Source organism: Sturnira hondurensis, unplaced genomic scaffold, assembly GCF_014824575.4.
Source record: "Sturnira hondurensis isolate 20B ecotype Veracruz unplaced genomic scaffold, ASM1482457v3 Scaffold0024805, whole genome shotgun sequence".
In the NCBI taxonomy this organism is placed as follows: domain Eukaryota; kingdom Metazoa; phylum Chordata; class Mammalia; order Chiroptera; family Phyllostomidae; genus Sturnira; species Sturnira hondurensis.
The window spans coordinates 7,968,282-7,978,337 of NW_028097436.1; positions in this window are offsets into that span (position 1 = coordinate 7,968,282).

Here is a 10,056-nt window from a genome sequence, read left to right on the forward strand (position 1 = left end):
AGTTAAAATAAAATAAAATAAGTTACTTTGATGGTATATTTGTCAATTGCTCCTTGTAGTGTTGTTATTGTTGAAACTTTATGAGTTTGAGTTTGAGTTTTTTAAATCTATTTAATTATTGTTCAAGTACAGTTTTCTGTCTTTTACTCCCATCCCAGCCCACCCCCCAGTGCTCCACACCTCCCTCCCATGAGCTTTAGCTTTTGATAAATATAAAAACTGATGTCATGGTGACAAGAATTTAATTGATACTATTTTTAATTCCCACTACTCTTTTGCCAGATATTCTATTTTATATGTGTATCAGTTTTCATTACCTGACAAATATGAATCCACCCTTAAATACATGCTCTCTGAAAAACTACAGAATTCCACCCTGGCTGGTGTGGCTCAGTGGATTGAGCACAGCCTACAAACCACACGATCGTGGTTCGATTCCCAGTCAGGGTACATGCCTGGGTTGCAGGCCAGTTCCCAGCAGGGGACTCATGAGAGGCAACCATACATTGATATTTATCTCCTTCTCTCCTTCCCTTCCCCTCTAAAGATAAATAAATAAAAATTTTAAAAAAGAATCTTGTTAAAAAAAAACTACAGAATTCCCTTAAACATTTCTCATTTAGAGTGGATACCATATGAATCTGTCTCTACAGAGTCTCTTTAGGAGGGATATCACAAAAACAGCACCTTCTGCACTTTTGGATATGGAATAAGAATCAACACTGTTGGTGTGAGAACGTCCAGTAAAGCCTGATGCAACCACAGACCTAGAATGAATGTGATCTCTTCGTAAATTTGTAGCCCAGCACAAGCTTAGCCATTAGCTTTTCTTTGCCCTCCTGACCTGGAAACCATGAGCAGTGGGCTGTCCGAACTTCCTCAAGAATCTTCTATGCGGCTTATACTCAAAGAAATTGTCTAATTTCTGCCCAGCACCTTCAGACCAGCTGTAAACTGGCTTAACCTGCAAATTTCTCTTCTATCCAGGGTCAGACCACAACTGCCTCACTGAGGGATGAAGCTCTTCCAAATTTGCCCTTCCTCGATTACCTCCTTCAGTCCTGATATAACACAAAGAGTTTCTTGGATTTTGTATGTTTTTTTTTTACCATAGGTTATAAATGTTTTATATTAAACCTTGTCCTGTTTAAATTACTGAGTGGTTTCTATCTCCCGACTGGAGTCAGATGACTACATACATAATCAGGAGTGGTCCCAGGAGATGAACCCTAAAGATGAAATTTGTGAATTTGTGTTTTTTTTTTTTTTTTTTGAGTCCATCTTTCCTCTGCTGCTGTTAGAAACAGGATCCTGGTAAACCATGGAATGCAGTGGGATCCTAATTATCCAGGCTATCCTCCGTGGTTGATTTTGATAATGTGTCAATTGAAGCACAAGCCTTTAAAGCTCAAGGGGCTGCTACAGTTGACCATCACGGCAGTAATTACAGCATAAAGGCCGCAGCGTGGCTTGTGTTGTTTGAGTGCACTCGAGTGCTTACAGGGAGAAAATGAAAGCTCAGGTCTCTTATCCTTCACCTCCAGTCACAGTCTGAGAATTAGGCAGCTTCTGTTATAGCCCCAACGGTGTCTCTCATTTCATGTATCTACAGATCTGATATGGCTGAAAATAAAAACTATATTTAATTGTGTACAAGCATAATCATAAAGATAATTAAATCCTGTTTCCTGAGATTTTCATGTGAAAGTTCGGGCATTATTTGGTAAATAAGTTATAATGAAATATGAAATGGAAAAATGTGGCTGGATCCAAATAAAATTAACAATATCGATAACCCAATTGATCTTCACCCTTATTTACCAGTAAAAGTAACTTACCTTTCAGTATTTAAAACAACTGCTTTTCTCTGATCGAAAACCCTATAATACTTTCAGTTAGAGAATGTGCCGTGAACGTGAATGCTCGTTTTCCTCAAGACCCACTCTGACTTCCTACCATTGCCAATGTAATATAATTTATAGTATAATATAATATAATTAATGTATAAAAGTAAAATATTAGCATAATTCAAAAATCAGGTAAACACTCTGTGAGGGAAATAACTTACACAGAAAAGAGTTGCAAAACTTTGGTAGTACATATCACCCAAAAACATTGGGAACGTATACGGCGATATAATTTAAGGATTTTAAAAAGGTAAGGCATAATGTAGATGGACGTTACTCTCATAACTTACTTGTTGGGTTGACTGAGGTTTATCTATATAGGTGGGTTAAATTTAATTAGGTTAGGATGCCATTGCTTTCCAGAAGATCAGCATCCAAAAATTAGGGAGTTAGGAGACGTGGACTGTGTCTATTATATGTGATGTGCACAGTCTTCCACCCCTTACAAGAAGGTTCTACAAGAGGACCCATAGGAAACTACCTTTGTTAAGGCTTTGAACAATACATTATTGAGGGCAACACCTGCATCACTGAATTGTGCTGTGGTGCTCATTTTTGAAGGACAGGTATGAGTACACGAGACAATGCCACTGAGACGGTGGTGCAATTTTAGGGGATGATGGGATCCCAGAATAGCGGATACCAAGTAGCACCACTTAATCATCAAACATACAATATGTGAGTTAGCTATAAAGGAAATACAAATAAAATACAACCAGAATGTTTTGATATAAAACATTTAGGTGGTGGCTGGTTTATTGTGGTATCTCTGGGAATGAAATAGACAGGAAGCCTATTAGTACATTTTTATCTGTAGAATAAAAACTCTAATTCTGTTAAAAAAAATGATTCAGGAAATAGGAAAAGTAGTTTCAGGTCTAACTAACAGATCCAGAGCCCCTTGGTTAAAATGGATACTGAGCCGCCTTGAGGAAGACCCTGCACTGTTGCCACAAGTGCACAGTGTAAATCCTCCCACAAGCCTTCCCCAGAAGGACCTTTGGCCATTTAATAATGTCGATATACAATGGGGAAAAGGGCATACCAAGACCTTTTAGAGATAAGTGAACATTGGCTTCAAATTAGTAGTAATTTCTGTTGACACAAAGCACCACTGTGACCCATGAGTCAAGGGGCTTTATGGTGGTCATGTGATAGATGGAATTAAGTCTGAGTCAGAGGTTCATGAATCTACGTGTTTATTTCCTCAGTTCCTGAATGTATAATTGCAATAAATATACTTAAAATTGGCAGTGTCTTCACACTTGACCTGTGGGGTTAGACTATTAAGACTAAATAAAAGCTCCAGTCACTTTCCCATTCTTGCTAGATAATAAACTAAAGTGATACTGCATCCCAGGAGAAATTTCAGAGATTAACACCACCATCAAATAATTGAAAAATGTAGGAATGGATTTAATGATCACGTTCCCGTTTAATTTACCAGTTTGGCTCTTGCAGAAGGCAGATGGAACTTGAAGAATGACTATGGACTATTGCAAAGTAATGAGGTGATGACTCCAATTACAACTGCTGCCCTAGATATAATACTTTTAGTAGAGGAAACCATCAGAGTTCCTGGTATTTGGTATGCAGCTATTGACCTGGCTAATGCTTTTTTCTTTACACCAATTTGTAAGAACCACCAGAAGCCATTTGCTTTCACCTGCTGGGACCAGCACTATATTTTCACAGTGTTTCCCTGGGGCTGCATCACTTCTCCTGCTCTTTGCCATAGCATTTTCAATGAGATCTTGATTGTCTTGACATTTCACAAATCATCCATGGGTCTGTTAAATTGATGACAGATAGGTGCGGATGCACAGAACTTAACAAGTACTTTAAATGTTTAATAAATTGTATGTGTATAAAAAATGGAAAGTAAACTCCACAAAAATGTTTCCCATCATAACCTCCATAAATTCTCTGGAGGTTTAGTGGCCTAGAGCCTGATAAGATATCCACCCTAATGTGAAAAACAAGTCGCTGCACCTCCCTTCACTTAATACACAAAAAATAAGCGTATCACCTGCTAGACCTTTTTGGATTTTGGATGAAATACATACCTCACTTGAGTGTGTTACTTCTACAGACTCATGCATTAGGCTACCTGCTTGAGTAGACCAAGATTAAAAAAAGGAACTATAGAAAATTCAAGCTGTAGAAGAAGCTGTTCTCTTCCCAGTTCTTAGGATCCAATAGACCTTACAATACTCAATGGTACTTAAAATGTCTGTGGCAAATAAGGATGTCCTATGAAATATTTTGCAAATACCAGTAGGTGAATCATAATATACATCTCTAGGGGTTTGATACTGATCTATTCCTTCTTCTGCAGAAAACTATTTTCCCCTTGAGAAAAAGTGTGTGTTTTGCTCCTGGGCCTTGGGAAAAACTGAACACTTATTCATAGGCCATCAGGTCAATCATGTGGCTTGAGACTCCCATAATTAACTGGATATTATTTCATCTAACTAGCCATTGGTATAGTATGTGCATCAGACAAATGGGAATGATGTATTAAAGACCATTCTTGGGCAAGTTGAGAAGGTATAAGTAAATTGGAACAGGTGACCTAGACTCCTTCAACACATCTTATGTTTCACTGTCTTCTCTATTAGATGCAAGCATGTAGAATCCTGGGTGTACCTATGACCAAGTGAGGGAAAAAATTGAATATGCTTTGCAGATCAGTTTGCACATATGCAAGTGAGATCTGAAAGTGGAGAGTTGCAGGACCAGTGCTCAATTCCAAGTGACTCTGAAGGACGGTGGTGATAGAAACTCTTTCCAGGGGACATGGCATTACTACATGGAATGCCTTTTAATAAGGCTGACCTAGCTATCCTTACCGACAAATGCATAATTGCCCCCAAACAGAGAACATCATTAAGTTCTAGATATATTGTTATTCTCCTCAATTGTATCAGACCTTTCCATCATGAAAAAGGCAAATATACATACATTCTGGACAAAATTTCCCTGCCTTAGCCATAATTCTTTTCCTAATACCCTCATCTGTTTTCTAATAAAAATGCTTGTTTCAGTAGGTAGGCGAAAGGTTACAAACTCCCAGTTATAAGGTAAGTATCAGGGACGTAATGTACAACAGAATGACTACTTAACACTGCTGTATGGTGTATTTGAAAGCCAAGATTTGAAAGCAGCACAAGTGCCCATCAATAGATGAATGAATTTAAAAGCTGCAGTATATTTACACAAGGGAACACTATCCATCCATGAAAATGAAACTATTATCAAAATGAAAAGGGAACCCACCATATGGGAGAAAATATTTGCCAGTGATACATCTGATAAGGATTTAATTTCCAAAATATATAAAGAACTTATTCAATTCAACACCAGGAAGACAAACAATTTAATTTAAAAAATGGGCAAAGAACTTAAATAGACACTTCAAAGAGGACAAACAGATGGCCAAAAGACATGTGAAAAGATGTTCAGTTTCACTAATCACCAGAGCAATGTACATGAAAACCACAATGAGATATCACCTCACATCTCTCAGAATGGCTATTATCTATAAATCAATTAACAAATGCTGTCAAGTATGTGAAGAAAGGGAGACCCTTGTACACTGTGGGTGGGAATGCAGACTGGTGCGGCCACTGTGGAAAGCAGTATGGCGATTCCTCAAAAAATTAAAATGGATCTGCCTTTTGACCCAGTGATCCCTCTTTTGGGAATACATCTGAAGAAACCTGAAACACTAATTCAAAATAACATAAGCACCTGTATATTCATTGCATCATTATTTACAATTGCCAAGATATGGAAGTAGCCCATTTATCCTTAGATGTGTGGATAAAACAACTATGGAACATTTATACAATGAAATAAGAGAAGAAGAGTTTACCCTTTGTAACAGTATGAATGGACCTAGAGAACATTTTGCTAAGTGAAATAAGCCAGTCATAGAAAGACAAATACCATATGATTTCGCTCATATGTGGAATCTAATGAACAAACGAGAATAACAAGCAAAATAGAAACAGACTCATAGACAGAGAACAGGTTGAGAGCCAACGTAGGGGAGAGGTTAAGAGGTGGAGGGAGTGAACAGAAAGGAAAAGAGGACTCATGGATATGGACAACAGTGTGGTGATTGTGCATGGTAGAGGAACATATAAGGGAGCTAAATGGTAATGGAAAAGTACAATAAGAAATTAAAGTTGACTTCACAAACTAGGATCCTAAAAATTTGTCTTTTATTTTACAGGATGCAGCTTATGGTTTCAATCTTAAGTCATTGTATGGTGCTATTTTCCTATAGCCAGGACACATGGATCTCTATACAAGGGGTAGAAGTGGCTCTTCTCACTACAACACCTAATAATCCACTTGCAGCACCTCTGCCTTTATCCCAGTAACTCTGAACTTTGCTAGCTTAGAAATCTGATTCTTCAAAGAGGGAAATATTCCACAAGGGAACATGCAATATATGCACCCCAGTGTTCATAGCAGCACAATTTACAATAGCCAAGTGCTGGAGCAACCTAGGTGCTCATCAATAAATGAATGGATCCAAAAACTATGATACATTCACACAATGGAATTTTATGCTGCAGAAAGAAAAAAGGAGCTCCTACCCTTTGCAACAGCATGGATGGAACTGGAAAGCATTATGCTGAGTGAAATAAGCTAGGTGTTGAAAGACAAATGCCATATGATCTCACCTTCAACAGGAAGCTAAATAACAAAACAAACAAGCAAGCAACATATAACCAAAGAAATAGAGAAGAGGTGGACAGTGACCAGAGGGAAGAGGGGAGGGAATTTCAGGGAAAAGGGGGAAGGATTTACAGGAACTAGTATAAAGGACACATGGACAAAAACAAGGCAAGGGGGTGGAAATGGGAGGGAGGCGATGAGCACTGGGGGTGGACTGGGATAAAAGTAAAAAAACCAGAAAACTGTGCTTGAACAACAATTAAATTAAAATAAAAAATAAATATATTTTATTGATTATGCAAAAAACAGAATTAAAAAATGAGATTTCCACCTAACTATTTTTCCAATGAACTACATCTCCAACCCCCTAAAAATGTATACATCCTGAAGTAATTGATCCTACTCTAGAGTGAAATCAGGAGCTGCTACACAACAGTATCAAGGAGGACTATGAATTCAGGGAATTACCTAGTTGCCTTTTAGTACTTGCATGCTCAGTATTAGAGGAACTGATAAAATGCAATCAGTAAGAAGCAATGTGACTGAGGACTCAGGCCCCGTGGGAGTGAAGGCTTGCTTACTCCACCAGCAAAGAATCCAGAGCATCAGGGAGGCTGTCCCTGTGCACTCGAGCCTGCTAATCAGTCACAGAATGTGACCACGGTAGCAGCACGCATTTTCTTTATGGTTGCTGCAGATTGTTTGTTGCACAAAGAAATCATTCTCTTTTATTTATCTTTCTTCCTATTTCTTCCTCTTTGTTAAAGTTTGTGCAAAAGTCTCTGGGGTTAACTTGAGAATTTAGATTTTCAGTAATAGGAATATTCAGTGGAACTCTAACTAACTTTGAAGAGTAATGAATGCAGCCCACAGTAGGTCTGAAGACTGTTAGGGCTCTGTGTCTCATTTGGGGAAAAGTGAGATTTTCTTCACTATTAAGACATATAAACATGACCTTTCAAATGGAATACTGTGATTTTGCTGTTACTTGTTCAATGTGTGCAGAAAGTACATACGGGAGCCGGGTCATCAAATGGGTGGGCAGTGCCTGTTAGCAATTTGTTGCCTCTGAGCTCCAAATGCACTCTTCAGTAAAAGCTATAGGATAAATGATGGAAACTTTTAAACATTTATCATTTTAAGTGAGCATAACATAAAGCTTTCTGAGAAGAAGTCACTTTAGAAACAATACAGAAGTGTCTCCCTACGTTTTCTGGTGAATGGACGAGCATCATTGGTATGGACATGACAATGTCTGGTGGACACTGCCCCAGACAGAAGCTAAATGCAGTAGCTCTGCGATGTTGCAGCCCAGAATCCTCATGAAGTTTGCCTAAGCCTTCTGAATGTGGTAAACAGGGCTTCCTGCAGCCTGCAAACAGCTACCTGCCCAGACTCCTTGGGCAAGCTCCCTCATGACCGCACTCAAGAGAACTGCCTACTGCTTGTCCACCAACTCCAGCCCAACAAGTGGCCTAGCTCAACCGGCAAAATTCTGTTATCCAGTAGATGAACACACCTTCCCCCAAAACGGATTGACCAGTTCTGAGTTCATCCTTCCTCAGGTACTTTCTTTCAGCCCAGGAACCAGGTACCACAGAGAGTTTCTTTATATTTTAGAGTTACTCGTTTGTCAAAGTTAAGAATATATTTATATACTTATATATACACACACACATATTCATTTTCTTTTTAGTAATGCAACTTGATACTAAAATTCTTTATATTAATCTACCCCTGTTTATCTTACTGTATTTTTATTTCTTGATTAAATCCAGACTAATATAATATGATATTAATACTTTATCATAAGAAGGTTTTCTTTATCATTTTTTAAAACTTACAATTATTTTTTGTTATTTTTCATGTCTTTTATTATTTTCATTGTATTTTTCCCATTACCATTTAGTCTCCTTATGTCCTCTCACCGGCAATCTTTGCTATTTCTTTGAATAAAGCTTTTTAAAATTATAATTTTGTTTCCTTAATTATTTCCATTTACTTATATGTAAATGAATATATTTTAATAAGTACCTACAGGTAATTTAAAATATATATTAATATTAACTCAATAAGTAAGTCACTAATTTACTCTTTTCTGATTAGTAGCAAATTTTAAAAATATTAAAAATAATCTTAATTATGCACCTTTTAGCATATTCCAGTTGTAGAGCAGTATTTCAAGTTTTTAATATTTTAAAAATATTTTATTATTTATTTATCTTCAGAGGGGAAAGGAAGGAGAGAGGAAGGAAACATCAATGTCTGGTTGCTTCTCGTGCATCCCCTGCAGGGAACTGGCCCCTGCTGGAAACTGGCCGGCAACCCAAGCATGTGCCCTGACTGGGAATAGAACCCCGATCCTCTGGTTCGCAGGCCCACGGTCAATCCACTGAGCTACACCAGCCAGGGCTCAAGTTTTTAATATTTTTAATGAATTGTAAATATTTATAGCTTTACCAGTGTTTTTAAAATTTATTTGTGCATTTACCAATACCTTCTTCACAATTCTTTTATGATGTTGAACTATATTACAGAATTATTATTACATTTTTGTCCATAAAAATACTAAGAATTTGTTGCTGTTATATGTGCTTTTCCCCATACCTTCTTCATTCTTTAACATGATTTCCTGTGCCCTGCTCTTGTTTTTGTATTTCTGTATTATTTCTTTAAATACATAAAATGTGTTCATTTTAAATTTGAATCTGGTAGTTTCTATGGTTCATTTTCTATGTCTCTTCTTTTCAGTGGTTCTGATATATACATCATAAGATATATTTTTTCTTAAGCCATTCCTGATTATACAAGTCCACATTCCATCAAACTTTATATGCCTCTGAGACCTCTGATTGAAGTTGCTTTCCTCATGAGAATAGTCGCCTTAGTTTCACCCATTTACCTTAATTAAGCATGACCAATTATGAGGGTATATTAAATAAAAATGAAATTCTCTGTTTCAATCTTCCTGAAACTTTGTGGCCCACACAGCATGAATCTGGACTACAAAATATATGTGCGTGGGTGGTGGTTATGAATTCTCAAGAATGATTGTATCCTCTCTCTTCCAAAACGAAAGTGAAGAGAAGCAAGTTTCGTTGTATCTCCTTCTGTATACTGAGTTTGATTCCAAAGTGTAGCCTTTCACAATCATAGTATTTGTGGGACATTCATATGAAATTATTCTACAGAGGCAGATCCTACACCTTCTCGCCTCCCCTTAGAACTTGGAGTCTCAAAGCAGAAGTCAAGTTTTCATATTGGACAGAAACTCTCAGGGAAAATAAATGTGTAACTGGTTATTCCAAAGATTTTTCTGATTTTTTTTCTTCTCAGATTCTTTGATGTTAGGCTGTACAGATTTCTTACTTTCAATCAGGTTACTGTTGCATGTAAAATGATTTCATTTGAGTTAAAATTTTATTGTTGAAGCTAGGAGGTTAATTCCATCTCTTAC